This window comes from Agelaius tricolor, unplaced genomic scaffold, assembly GCF_023055355.1.
Source record: "Agelaius tricolor isolate 1412-34295 unplaced genomic scaffold, bAgeTri1.0.p SCAF_24, whole genome shotgun sequence".
Taxonomy (NCBI): domain Eukaryota; kingdom Metazoa; phylum Chordata; class Aves; order Passeriformes; family Icteridae; genus Agelaius; species Agelaius tricolor.
In genome coordinates this window covers 6,966,308-6,980,296 of record NW_027269284.1, presented here as the reverse complement: position 1 = coordinate 6,980,296, position 13,989 = coordinate 6,966,308, and the positions used below count along the sequence as shown (strand labels likewise).

Below are 13,989 nucleotides of genomic sequence, written 5' to 3'. Positions count from 1 at the left end.
GTCAGTCACCCCAGCTGAGGTTTAGAAGTATGGTAAGTCTTGTAGAATCATGTAAGAGCTAATAAAACATGAGATGAAGGACCATTTCAAAGAGATTTTCACCTTGCAATAAGATTACCATGAAGATATTGAAAAAAAACACAAATAAAAATCTAACTGCTAATTCTATGAGTATTTTTAAAAAAATCTTTATTTGCAAAAACTACTGTTTCCAGAATGATGATTAATGTCTACCACTACAGTATCTTGAGCTAAAATTAGAACAAGGAAATAAAACCACTATTTTTTTGTCTTACAAGATAAGTTTCACCAGACAGGACCCAGGTATTCACAACACTCTACTTCCACCTCTCTTCTTCCTTTTTCATTACTAAGCCCTTATTACATGAAAAATGAAAATTGGTAAAATATGCTTTTACACTTATTAAAATATATTTCAGGATCTGAGATGTTGCCCTGATGTGCTGCATTGGTAAAGACAAAGTCATCTCAGTGACTGATTTCAGCAGAGTAAAGCTCTGCTGGAGAGTAGGAAGCTTATTTGTCTGGGGAAGAACTGAACACGGAAGTGGGAAGTGACATGTTAACTAAGATTTCCCTTCTCCAAGGGTTCCTGGTTTTAATTTTGCATATCTTTAAATGAAAAACTCAATGATAATAAAAGATGAAGCAGTCATTTCACATGAAGAGCATCCAGAATTAAGCTTTGCTTTGGTTTGATAATTAATTATTAAGTTGCACAGCACAGGTTCATGGTTCACCTAAAAAGGAATACTGCCAGCTAAACTAGACCTGGCCTTACTTCTATCTATTACAGCAGAATTACACCAAATGGTGCAGTTCTGGCTGGCTAGCCTGAGAGAGAGTAAATGAGAAAGTATATTTACACTGAATAACAATGGAGTTCAGTGCACTAAAGTCCAATATAAATTCACATTCTTGTCCTTCAAGAGAGAGAACCCATTCATTGAGACTCTATTTCCACCACCCAGTATGGCTTGGTTTCATTTCCGTGACCATACAAATACAAAGCTTAGGGATACTAAATTCTCCTACTTCCTTGTACAATTTGCTCTTCCCTCATTTACTTGGCTACACTTCAAAATGAGAAATCTTTTGCCTTTAGTCACGTCTGTTATGCACAAATCACCTTTCATGATGAGTCTTGCAGCACACTTCCCATCCTCCCTCTTTTGTCAACACTTGGACAAAGAAAGATCTCTGAGGCAGCAACAGTTCCAGACATGCACACTGGTGCCACTGCCTCCCAGCCCTTTCTTTCCAGGTACTGCCAGAAGCAAGAGTGAGGAATATCATTCCAACTCCAAATGCAGCTTGTTTTCCTACAGCAAGTTGGGACTAATCACTTAACTGGAACTTGGTAACCAGTCTTAAGCCAGGAGCTGAAAAATGACAAATCAGTTAAGACAGGAGAGTAAGCAGAACACAAAACACTAAAAGCCAACTCTCAGAACTGCATATTTAAGTAAATTTTTGGTGTACATATTACTGCTTCTCCTCTGCTTCTTTTAAGGCCCTAGCTACAATGATGAGGGATTTTAGTTTCTGGTTTTTTAAAGTTGCATGCTATCCTTCCCATTAGAGGAAAGGCTTAAACATACAGTACAGGCACATGGGAAGAAAAAAAACAGTAAATGTTTTCTTCCTAGGGACCTCATTCATGATCTTTGCATATTTGTGCAGTGCTTCTGCCAGCAACAACAGAAATTCTAAAATTTCAGGGGTTTTGTATTCCCCAAAAGAGGTTAAATAGTACTCAGCATAGCTATCAGATTTTTATTTTAAATGAAGACTGATACTTCACTAAGCTGTTGCTCCCATATGAGCTCCAATAGAAATCCCATTTTCACATTTAGAGGAAAACATCTGGCATGAAAGATTTCCTGTTTGAAGAGTCCTTACAAGAGAGTTCATGATTAAAGGCAGAAATCTGACTTTCTCCTAGCACTCATTTATTTAGCAAAGCTGAAGGGATAACAAAATAAGAGTCTTGGTTAAACATGTTCAAGAATTTTCCTGGTTGGGGATTGCAATACAGTCCCTGCACTGACAGAATCAAGAATTTCAAAGAAGAGTTTTACACAAGTCCTTTGTGCATGCTCATGTCAAGATATTGTACAAATTAAGAAAGTTTAGTTGCAAATATCTACCACATCAAGCAACAAAAGCCCTAATCTGTTTACATGGAGCACTCTAAAGTTTTTATTAAGTGACCTTGAATGTATGTGTAGGTACTAATTTTTCTAAATCCTTAATAAGAGAGTGAAAGTCTCTGTAGGCACCTAAATCCACTTTGAGTAATGAGGAATAATCAGGAATTAACAAAGGCATCCTTAAGTGCTCACATACTACCATATATAGGAGCATCTCTACATAAATCAGTCAGTCAAAATATAAAGAAAAGAACCCCAAACTCCTGTATTCCTGCCCTAAGAGATCCAAGGAAGTGGTGAACCATGACCAAACCAAATTTTGTGTTTTTCTAAGTAACTGCAGAGTTGTAGAGCAAAATTTAACTAAGAGCAAAGTGTTTACCTTTTAAAAATGTAAGAGTATAAAGCCAGTTTGAATTGGGAAATTTCTTCTTTGCCAAATTAACACTAAAAGAGCTGGGTTGGAGTTAGAGACACGTGCATTTTCTAGAAGACAGAACAGATCTAATGATTCAAATGTACCTACTGTTCCATTAGGGTGCAAGTGATTCTGACCATACATGATTAATGATATTCATGTTGTCAGCTGATGTTATAACTTCACATAGAGAAAATAAAAATCCAGAAAGCTTTAACCATAACCAGCTGAACAGTGAGAATTTTCAAACATCAAGAGAATGAAAACAAGTGTTCCCTGGACCACTTGAAGTTTTACCTGTGGCTTTTCCAGAAAGAAAAGATGGTAAGGAAGCAAAAGTGTACTTCCCCTACCTCAGGGCAACTACAGACATGAAATTAATCCAGCAACAAAATTCAGCAAGCAGCTATTCCTAAATTTAGCCCCACTTATTTGTTTCACACCATCTATCTAGCTCAGTTCTTTACAGCTGTTTTAGGAGACAGATCCAGAAGGTTCACTTTCCATGAAGTTAAGATTTGTCAGAAGTACTTTAGAAAGAGCCCTAGCAGGGACATTAGGTGTCCCTGAATTAGCCTGGTTAAACCAGCCCATGACTACAGCAAAAAGCCACAAGAGGAATCCTCTCAATAGGCACGCAAGCTGTTCCCTTCTCTGCTCCTAAAATCACAGTCTGCAGGAGCTGAAGCCATAAGTATTGCCAAGTATTGATTTCTGAGTGATTGTAATTCTTTCTCTGCACTGTACATCATCTTGAAGTATCTTTCTGCCAAAGATATTCAGATATGTATAACTGCTGCAGTAAAACCACCTTGGAAGAGATAAGAACTCAGTCATTATAGGAAATGAGCTGGCACACAAACAAAATAAATAGATTATTTCAGTTATGCTGGTATGCTGCAAGAGAGGGAGAACAACATTTAGGTTTGTTTCCATAGGAATTCATGTCCCTGCATTCTCCTGTAACTATTGCCTTGCTTTAAATTAATGCCTTATCTCGAGAAAAATTGTTTTCAAATTCCTGCATGTGTGGGATGAAATGTAGACTCTTGGATTCCCTTTCTTTGTAAGGAAAAAATAAGAAATTCAACGTAGAAGCATATGAAGAAGAGACAAGATTGAAAAAAACTTCAAACAGATCTTGGAGAAATACTGTAGCCACTATATTGCTCTTAAAAAGCACAGTGTAGAGAAATTCTGCTGTGTGCTCTAGTCTAGTCACCTGAGGCAAGAAAACCAGAGATACATATAAAATATGTCATATAAACCATGATAAATCATTCCTAAAGTTAACAACCATACCCAGGGTAGTTATGCTGATCAAAACTTCAGGGCCTTCAATTCTCCCCTCAACGTATCACGAAAGGCATAACTCACTCAGTCATTCCAGCATGAAGCAAGCAGTGCTGATAGGAGGAGAGGGGTGCTGATTAACAAGAGTTAGCAATGGTTCATAAATCTTGGAGGAACAGACAGTGACATATGTACATGTGATAAGTGTAAGAAATACACATTTCCTTTAGTGCTACATTTACAGAAATGAGTCAGCCTCAGATTACCTTTGAGGCTGCCTTAAATCCCCCTGATTTCTACACTCTCAAACTCCCTTCCCAACACTGCTCCACTGCAGTACATGTTCCAAGGCAATAGTGAAAAAAAATGTTATGAGGAAATGCCTTCATGGAGTAAGATTACCTTAAAAAAAAAGGCCAGAAGAATGCTTAGCTACACAAGAGAGGAATAAACATCAAAGAGGTTCTTTTCTCCCTTCCATAAAAAAATCCCTATTAGAATACAAAACACATCATGGAAGAATCATTGTATCAACTAATATTTTTAAATCTAAACAAAACCAATTTATCCTGGCTGCTGCCTGGTAGCTGTCAGGAGTCCTCACCATTCCTGACAGAACTATTAATGAATGCTACTGAGATTCTGAGCTTCTTTGAACATTCCTGCAAGGTCCAGTAGAAGCAGCAAACAAGCCAAGATCCTGATCCTTCAGTAACACAAACTAAAAGTTTACAAATAGCAGAGTTACTTACATCTGCAAGTATTTTTAAGATCAGGGCTTAAGCCCAAAACAATTAATGGACACAATGCTTGCACAATGCTGCACATTCCAAACAACTTATGAAGCTGTTGGAGAGTCTGACAAAAGTAAAATCTACCCATGGCCTAACATCCCATGCCAAACAGGCTGGAAGATGCACCCACACAAAGTCAGTGTTGTCAGGTAAAAACACACACACCTCTCTATTCCTGCAATCTTGTAACGCAGAGCAACAAATGCACCAGCAACCTAAGGGCTGTGGGGCACAGAGCAACACTACAACCACCAGGATTGAGTGTCAGAGGCACTTTTCCTACAGGTAAAATGACAAATATCCATGTGCCTTTTGGTCATCCATGCTTGTGTTTTGGTGCTGTAAAGAAGGTAACACTTAAGGCATTTCCATTTCTACTTAGCATCATTACCAAAGTGGCTGCCATGTTTGGTTCTCTGTCAAAGGAGACTGCTTCACATCCATTTAAGAAATTGCACAAAGAGACTTTGTATGCCCCCTATTTCACATTTTTTGTAGGCAAGCTAAGTTTTTTTGCAACAATATTAGATTGGAAATCTGGCCTTCAAAGTACAAGGGGTTCATCCATCTGCAGGAGTTTACAGATTCAGTCAGCTGGTCAGACTGGCCTCAAACACAGGAATTCTGGCTCAGACAGCCCTGCCCAGGTTTCTGCAAGAACTTATCTTGGTGTGTTCATTCTTACTGCTTTGATAACTTCAAACCCTTTAACCCTTTCCAGAACTGTCATCTCTGCATCTCCCTCCTTTATCACTTTTTTTCTAAAAAGCTCTTTATTTTCTGGACCTTTTAAGATGAAGTTGTCATGCTTTGTGGAAAAGTTTATGGAAAGCTGAGATATTTTAAAACAAGAAAATTACAAATAGGAAGTAGTATTTAACCCACCACTAAGCTGACCCAGTACTGACTCCTCAATAATGGAATATTGGCAAAGGGTATGTATTAATCAGCTCTCCTGCAACACCAAGATGGGTGTGAAATACTGCAACAGGAAGGGAAATAAATATGTTATGCCTAGAAGAAAAATAGCAACTTAATTCTGCTTTTGTCTAAAGCGTGAAAGAGGTGCATGAAGGAAATAAACAAGAGAGGCTTCAGCTCGATATTTCCTGTACAAATACAACCAAAAATAAACAGAAGAGATGTATAATTATTCAGGTCTAAATTTAATTCATAAACTGTGACATGCTAACCCTTAGAGCAGAGAAAAAGTGGACAATTTCTTCTTGTAGTAAGAAACATAGCAGCTTAATGCAACTAATTTCCAAGAGAAAACTTCAATGCACAGCCAGACCAAGCACACATCAGCAGGAGACTGTGACATGCACTCAGGAACTACTGCACCCGTAATGATGAATTTAGACACAGAGCAAGGCTGGTTCAGTCCCACTACGCCCCTGTGCCTTATCAGCATCAAGACTCCAGAAAATGGTCCTAGCAGATAAGACCTCCCCTGTAGGAGGGGAAACATTTATCCACCATCCCAACTCATTTGGGCTAACATATCCAATTTGCACTGGTCATTGAGGGATAAAAGTTGACAAATTAAATAAGTGCATGCCAGGTGTCCTCACTCTCTACTGCTCCCAGCGGCACAGCACCTACACCTGCAGATGGACACGAACTTCATACCTGGACTGAAGTGACAGATGCGACCCAAGTAAAGAGGGGGCAGACGAGATTAAAGTAGATAGTAACACTAAAGAAAATGCTGCACAATGCATTCGTACCCTATGTTTCAACTACAAAAAGTCTTGCCTCATCTGAAACGTGCTAGGAAATGAATCCTGATGCTCCCAACTCAGCACCAAAGCCACAGCTCAACACAAGTGGGCAATACAGCTCCTTCATTCATCCCTTCCCAAAGGAAAGCACCTACACCTTTCTTCTGCCCCCAGAAGAGCTTTTCCTCTCCGGACGGGCGGGCTCACACCCGCAGGTCAGCAAAGCAGGAGGACTTTCCTCCATCCCACCTCCCACCTGCAGGTCAGCAAAGCCGCACCGAACTGAAGGCGTCGAACGCATGGAGCAGAGGACACCTCGTGTCTTCCCGCAGTTCCCCCAGAGCCGCGGGAACCTCCCCAGGGAACCCGGGCGGCGGCTCCGGGGGCCGCCAGCCCCGCGCCTTTTCCCGCCCGGCACCGGGGCTCGGCGAGGGCCGGCCCGGCGCTTCCCGGGGCTCCCGTGACTCACCCGAGGAGTTTCCCGGCGCCCTCCAGCAGCGCCGCGGCGGGGAGAGGGGAGAGGGCCGGGAGCCGCGGGCACCGGGGCAGCCGCGGGCACCGGGGGATCCCTCCCACCCCCGTTCCCGCCGGCGCAGGGCGCTCAGCTCCGGCTCAGCTCCGCGGGCAGCCGCGCCGACCGCTCATCCCCGCTGCGGGCAACGCGCCCCGCGCCCGCCCCTTCCTTCACCTGCCGGGCCCGGCCCGGCCTCCGCTCCCGGCCCCGCCCCGCCCCGCCGGCACCGCCCGTGGGAGCCGCCGCTGGAGCGCCGCCCCTGCCGGGGCTCTGCGGGGCTCTACGGGGTCCGGCCTCAGCCCCAGCCCCAGCCCCAGCCCCAGCCTCAGCCCCAGCCCAGCCACCGCTCGGCTCTGCCGGCCCTGCGTGCGCTGAACGCTGCCGGCGGCCCCTGCTCGGGTCTGTGCGCCTGGCACAGCACCACCAAATCCAGACCATCCGGCCAAACCCGTGACCGAACACCGCCAAGGCAACCAGACCAGGGCACTGAGGCCGCGTAGTCTTCCCCTAAACACCTCAGGGACTGTGACTCCACCACCGTCAGAAGCTGCAGCCCCAGAGGACGTGACATGGGGAGCGGCTTTTATCAGACTGGCAGCAGGGTCTGGCACAGGTGCCTGCCTGAAAGTCACCAGGGGCAGGGAGAAAGGAGCCTGTAGCACAGCCACAAACGGGACATTCCTTTGCCTGTGTCCTGTGTCCATCGGGAACCCCATGCAGGCACTGCCCCGTGTGCCCTGTGTCCATCGGGAACCCCATGCAGGCACTGGCTGCCGTTAAATTAACATGTTAAATGTTAATTTTAAATGTAGAAGTATATCTTAAGTTATAGTATAGAATATAATTCAAAATTTTAAATTTTTTTTGGCTTTTGCTTGTTTTTCCATTTGCTGTTTATTACTTCCCAGATGTTTGGGGAGGGGGACGGAAGGAGTTGTAGGTAAAAAAAAGAAGAGTTTGGGGGTTGGTTTTTTAAATTTTATGTGGTTTTTAGTCCCAAAATTGAAAATCATTTAGTGTCAGGGGAAGTTTATGATAGATATTAGAAAAAGGTTCCTCACCCAGGGAGGAACAGGCACTGGTTGGCACTGGAACAGGCTCCCCAGGGCAGTGGTCACAGCCCCAAGCCTGACAGAGTTCAAGAAGCGTTTGGACAATGCTCTTGGACCCGTGGTGTGATCCGTGGGGATGCTCCTATGCAGGGCCAGGAGCTGCACTTGATGATTCTTCCAACTCAGCTTATTCTGTGATATGAGCAGAGGTGTGAAAAATCAAAATTACATTTAAAAGTATGCAGAAGCAAAATAAGAAAACATACAAAAAACCTATTTAAAAGTGTTCCACAACTTAAAATGTGGGTTTTGCCTTGTAAAAATGATTGCTATTAAATTTAAATGATTACTATTAAATAATTACTATTCTGAGAAGTACAAAGTGATCAGTTTTAACTCTATTTACTTTTGTAACAAAAATATAACTTAAAAGAGAGCACTCAATAAGGCAGTATTACTATAATATTGATCTGTTTATCATTCTGACGCTTGTTTGAGTAAAAAGTAGCAGATTTCTTTAGTGATTACACAGCTTATACTTCAAACTAGTTTTAAAGCTTTTGACCTTTATGGTGGTACCAGAGTAGTTTCTGTGGTCAGAAAATAAGGTGGTGGTGCAATATTTCCTGTCAATGCTATTTATTTGTATTTCTCTTTGTCATTCACAGAACTTTGTAGTACGAAGTAGCAAAGAGAATCCCTCTTCTGAATACAATAGAGAGGGGTCTTGGTCTGTGAAATGAAAATCCCCATGTTTAAAGTACAACAGGGACTGACCCAAGCTGGAAATGGGGTTTGGTGATGACTTTTGATTGATTTGTAACATAAACACGGTGCTGTTAACACCTGCTAATGGATGTGAAGGAGCCTCAAAATAAACAGAAAAATCATTTCTGAGGATGAAGAAGGCATTGCACTGGCAGGGCCTAAGGAAAGTGAATTTTCTTAAGCTTTCTCTCAGCTGCAGCCAACAGCAGCCTCGGGTTTCTGTTGCACAAGGACTGAGAGCTGTGCACAGCCGTGGGCAGGCTGGGTAACACAAGTCCCATAGGAAGACCACAACCAGGAAAGCTGTCTGAATGTAGCTGTTCCACCGATTTTGGTGGGAGTTCTGTGTCAGAACATCCTGACTGTTGGTGGAAACTACAGCGTTTATTTTCCTGCCTGACTAAACCCAGAACTTTCTGTCTCCAGAGAAGGCAGATTAGTGCATTAAGCTGAAGCAGGTGTGGGGAACCTTCACTTTGTTGGCTGAACTTGCCCTGTGATTTCATTTTATAGGGTACAGCCCGTGATTAAAATGACTGTGTGTGTTATTACTGGATAGCAGAGCATGCTAACGAGGGGGCTGCCAAACGTGCTGGAAAGGCACACTCTGTCCTGCACAAGGAAAATATTCCCCACCCACAAACCAAAGCCTAACCCTATACAAACTGTTACAAGGTAACAGCCCTTCTCCTTTTCTCTTCTGAGTTGAACTTTGTTTCTGAAAAAGCCAAGCTTTCTGTGTGACCCAATTTGCATGCAGGGATCCGCCTGGGAGAACTTGGAGGCTTGCTCCTTCCTCCTGGAAAAGCTGTGCCCAGTAGTTTTTAGGATCACACTTGTGTAACATCAGGAAATCATAGCTATTTTATGAGTTTGCTCTTTCTCAATTGTCTCAAACTAATAAACTTATTACTAGAATATGAAGCTTTTATCAGTCCACATAATACATACTCTTGAAATTATGGAATCATAGAATATCCTGAGTTGGAAGGGACCTAAACAAGAATCATGGAGTCCAACTCCTGGCTCTGCACAGGAATATCTCAAAAATCACACCATGTGCTTGAGAACATTGCTTGAATGCTTCTTGACCTCTGGCAGGTTTGGTGGTCATTGAAGCCATCCAATTATTTTGAATTACAATAATCTGCTGTTGTGGGGAAACATTCCAACCCAATTTTTTCAGTAAATATAACCCATAATGTTCTTGTCAAAGGGAATGGTCAGGTTAGCCTGACATGGTCTACTATCAGGGAAAAAATCTGGTTTATCTCATTTATCTCAACATCTTCATAGTCTTTGTTTCTTCAAATTTGCATATGGCAAATCAGATTGAAGGGACTGTAGTTCTGATACTGCTTTCCCCTCCATTCTTCCAGAATACAGAATTTGCATAACCCTCATTATGAAAAATAGAATGTAATTTTTAGCTGAACGAGACTCCAAATCTAACAGACTTATGAAAATACTTATTCGTGAGTTCATTAATGAGCTCACCCAGAATTCTGAGAAAGACACTGTCCCTCAATGCTTTGTGGCTTTGCTTCCTCCTTCCTGGTTCTCTTTTTTTTTTTTTTTTAACATGCTTGCAAAGCCTTGGTTTATTTGTTATAATTGTCTTCCCATGTCTAATTTAGCTGACACTTGGCAAGTCTCACTTCCTGGCCTTGAGACACATTTTGCCTGTGGCCATCAGTCTTTTTGTTTCTTGCACAATCTCTGCTTATACCTGATTTCCCCCTTGTGATGGTTCACTACACACTTTGAGCTCCAGCTGCACCAGGAGAGTTTCTTTCCTTGCTTTTTGTTCAGCCATATGGCACAAGGAGTCATAAGGAGCCCAGTCTAAGCTGTCTGCACCAAACCAGGCACCATCCAAAGTGCAAACTTGGGGTGGGAATAAGAACAGGGTGCTTGGGGATTTTTGTTTTGGTTATTTGTATTCTGCCAATTACCCTGCAAAAAAAAAAAAAAAAAAAAGCACAAAAACATGCTCAGTCTCAAGGAATGAAAGTGTTTGTGTCAAATTTCAGATACCTGTACTGTGCTTGAAAAGCATCAGAGAATGACAGAAATACAGAAGTGACAGATTAAAAGCTGGAGTCCTGACTGTGGGATTCAGGACTGGGTTACCTGTTTAAATGTACAACACACCTAAGCCTTTAAATATGCTCAGGCATTTCTCATTCTGTTGTTGGCCCCAGAATTGTGCTCATTTTGGATTTTCCTTGCTGCTCTTTCTTTTAGCAGCTCCCCCATGGGAATGCAGACAAGTCTGGCTCCAGAGACACGATCAAGGGGCCCTAAAGGGGCCTCTCAGTAACAGAGCAGTACACATCAATAATGGCATGCTTCTTCCTTGCTCCAAGAGGTAAAAGGATTCTGACCCTCTGCTCAACAGGCATGCATTAAAATGACAATATATTTAGGTACAAAGAGGGTACTTTTCTTTGTTTGTTCACTGGAATTGCCAGACAAACTTGAAAAACATTTAAATTCCAAAGATAAAGAGATGTGGAAAAGAGCAAATGTTTTCATTAGCAATATGCTGTTGTGTTTATAGGACTTTTACCAAAACTTTGGTAGAAATACAACTTCCTTCTTGGCTTTTTTTGTTGTTGTTTTCTAATGCTGACAAATACTGCAATTAATTCGTTACATAACCAATTCCAGGACCCAACTGTATCCCTGTAGAGACAGAACAATCCATTATGGATGGAGGAAGCAGGCCAGAAAAAGCAAGGCTTCCTGAAGGCATTTTGCCTATTTCTGTCACGCTTTCTGGATGAAGCTTTAAGGAAATAAACTCACTAATACTTCAACATATTTGGCTGACAGCTTGTACATCCCTCCTTGTCTTCAGTATTACAGAGTTGCTGATGTGCAGGACAAGGGTAAAGTGATCTGTCTGTGGTCATGGCTGTCCCTGGCATCACAGATTATTCCATTTCTTTTTTGCTGTGCTGCATTTGCAAGCAGATTGTATCACTCCTCTCTGCAGCAAACAACACTCTCTCCTGCCTGCCTCTCAGTGTGCTTGTGTGGGAGCAGCTACAATTTGGGTTTGGCATCTACACGACTGAGATCTGTGATGGGAAACCCAGGGATGCCCATTTAACTAATGTGTTTTGCAGTTCCATGAAATATCTAGAAAGAACATGGACAATGTCTGAAAAACAGGGTTTTGTAAAAATTCCAAGGAAGTAATCTGACACCTACCTTGTTTTCAGAGGAAATAACCACACTGTGGATAGCTGGGATTTTCAATCCTTGTGATTATACTTATTAAGTGAAGAGAAGGCCATTATTGAGACGAGAAGAATGTATTTTCCTTAACTTGCCTGCCCTTGTTAGCACAAAGTATCAACTTTTCCCACATGAGCTCATCTGCTAACCTGTGTTCTGGCAAGCCCAGTGAGAAACATCAGTTTCCATCATGAGTTCCAAAGGAACATTTCCTTAAAATCCAAAATGCAACCAGTTTCACACTAAGCATATAATTGGAATGACTGTAAACACCAAATTTTTAGTGGCAGTGAAACACGTCTCAAGGTAAAGTGCTGTTTTTTTCACTTTTGAAACTGAGCAAATGGAAGATAGGCTCAGCTGCAGGGGCAGAGAATCCCAAATAACCCCCAGCTAAACCTGCAACATGCAATTCATGATTTGAGTGCTCTGTGCTGTGATCTCCTCCTACTCCTTCCAGGCTGCTGCAGCGAAGTGCTCGGTAACGGAAATCATCAGAACAATTCCAGTCTGCTCTAGTGACTAACAACATTTTCATCTTCTCAAAGCCATGTAACTTACATGGCTGAGAAGTTTCCAGAAGGAAATTACTACTCACAGAACTACAGCCTTTTTAAGATGGCTCACACCAAGAAGAGTGGAGGGCAAGACATCAAACCCAGCGCAGCAATCGAGCCTTTCAGAGCTCTCCAGCTGCAGACTTGTTTAGAGAGGCAGGAACACCAGCAAGCTTGGTGGCCACAGGTTTCAGTACCACGTAGGAGGATTGAGGTATGAAATCATCATTAGAAGAATGTGAAAGCAGACATGTCTCAGGAGCAAGCTTTAATTTGGGCACAACAAAAGAAGCAGCATCCCAGGGCTGGAAGGCTGCAGCAGCACCAAAACCTTTCTTGTGTGAGAAGTGTGGAGCTCCTGCAGACTTCTGCCTGGTGGAGGGAGCTGAAGTTGCTGGTGTGGCTGGCAAGTATTTCCAGGGAAAGCTGGCAGTTTTCAGCTTTGCTCCCTAACAACAGGACACCTCATCCTGCCCTTTGAGCTTAATGATACCCTCATGCCATTTCTCAAATCCTTCTTTATATGTGGGCTATATTTGCCTTGTTGCTCCCACAATTACCTTTAAACTCTTGTTAACATGAAGACTTTAACTCTCTTTAACACTGCTTTTAGCATCTTCCTGGCAGGCTTCCTCACTGCAATCCTTCATTTGAACTGAGCAAACCTGAGCAGATATTTCACATTCTGCAATGATGTGGAATCTATCACTGTGTCCTTTAAAACCCAATGCATATGCAAATACATACATAATAATGAATTTTAAAAGACTAAAAGTAAAGTAAGATGTGCCAGAACTGTTGTTTAAAAGCAACTTGCAGGAAGTATAGAAATTGATAGTAAATCCTTTTCCAAATGCATCAAGTTCAGGAAGCAAAGCAGGGAACCTGTAGAGTCAATATGTGATTGAAGTTTAAAGTTAGCCTCAGAGATAAGGCTAAGATAAGATCATACAACAGCATTACAGAAAAGCTGAATAAATATCTTACTTCTCTAAGAGAGTTGGGGAAGTTCCCATGCAAGACCCTTTCACCTCCTTTCTCAGGAGTTCTAAGGTAATGTAGTCAAACTGTGGTGTATAACCTTCAGCTTAAAAGCAGCATTTTTTTCCGAGAAGAGAAAGATAAATGTGATTGTGATTTTTCTTTAATTGTTCCAAAAGTTAGGGTTCTACAGGCATGGTATCTGGACCAGAGTGAATTAATAAAGAGTGTAGTAAAACAATTAGGAGAGACAATAATGTATTATGAAGGAGCAGGCATAGTTCTTAGAAAGAAGACTTATGCCTCACAAGTAAATCTGCTGGAGTTCCCTGAAGGAGTCACTGAGTATGTGGAAAGGGACATCCAGCACATACAGCCTATTCAGATTTCTAAAACACCTTCAGTGCTGTTACTTTTCAAGACTTTTCAAGAAACCGACCACCAATATCCAAAAAATGGCAAGAAGAT

At 42.1% G+C, this 13,989-nt stretch overlaps 1 protein-coding gene across 3 annotated transcripts in view; it reads right to left on the bottom strand.

Moving 5' to 3' along the window:
- SH3BP2 (SH3 domain binding protein 2) overlaps positions 1-7,112 on the bottom strand; it is a 36,406-nt gene extending 29,294 nt beyond the window's left edge. For 2 of the 3 annotated variants that reach the window (XM_071447325.1, XM_071447327.1), the window contains exon 1: positions 6,873-7,112. The gene's annotated coding sequence lies outside the window, so the exon portion shown is untranslated. Of the gene's footprint in view, positions 1-3,894; positions 5,565-6,872 lie in introns of those variants that run through there. The other variant, XM_071447326.1, reaches the window with a different exon arrangement.
- Positions 7,113-13,989: the final 6,877 nt, after the last annotated feature.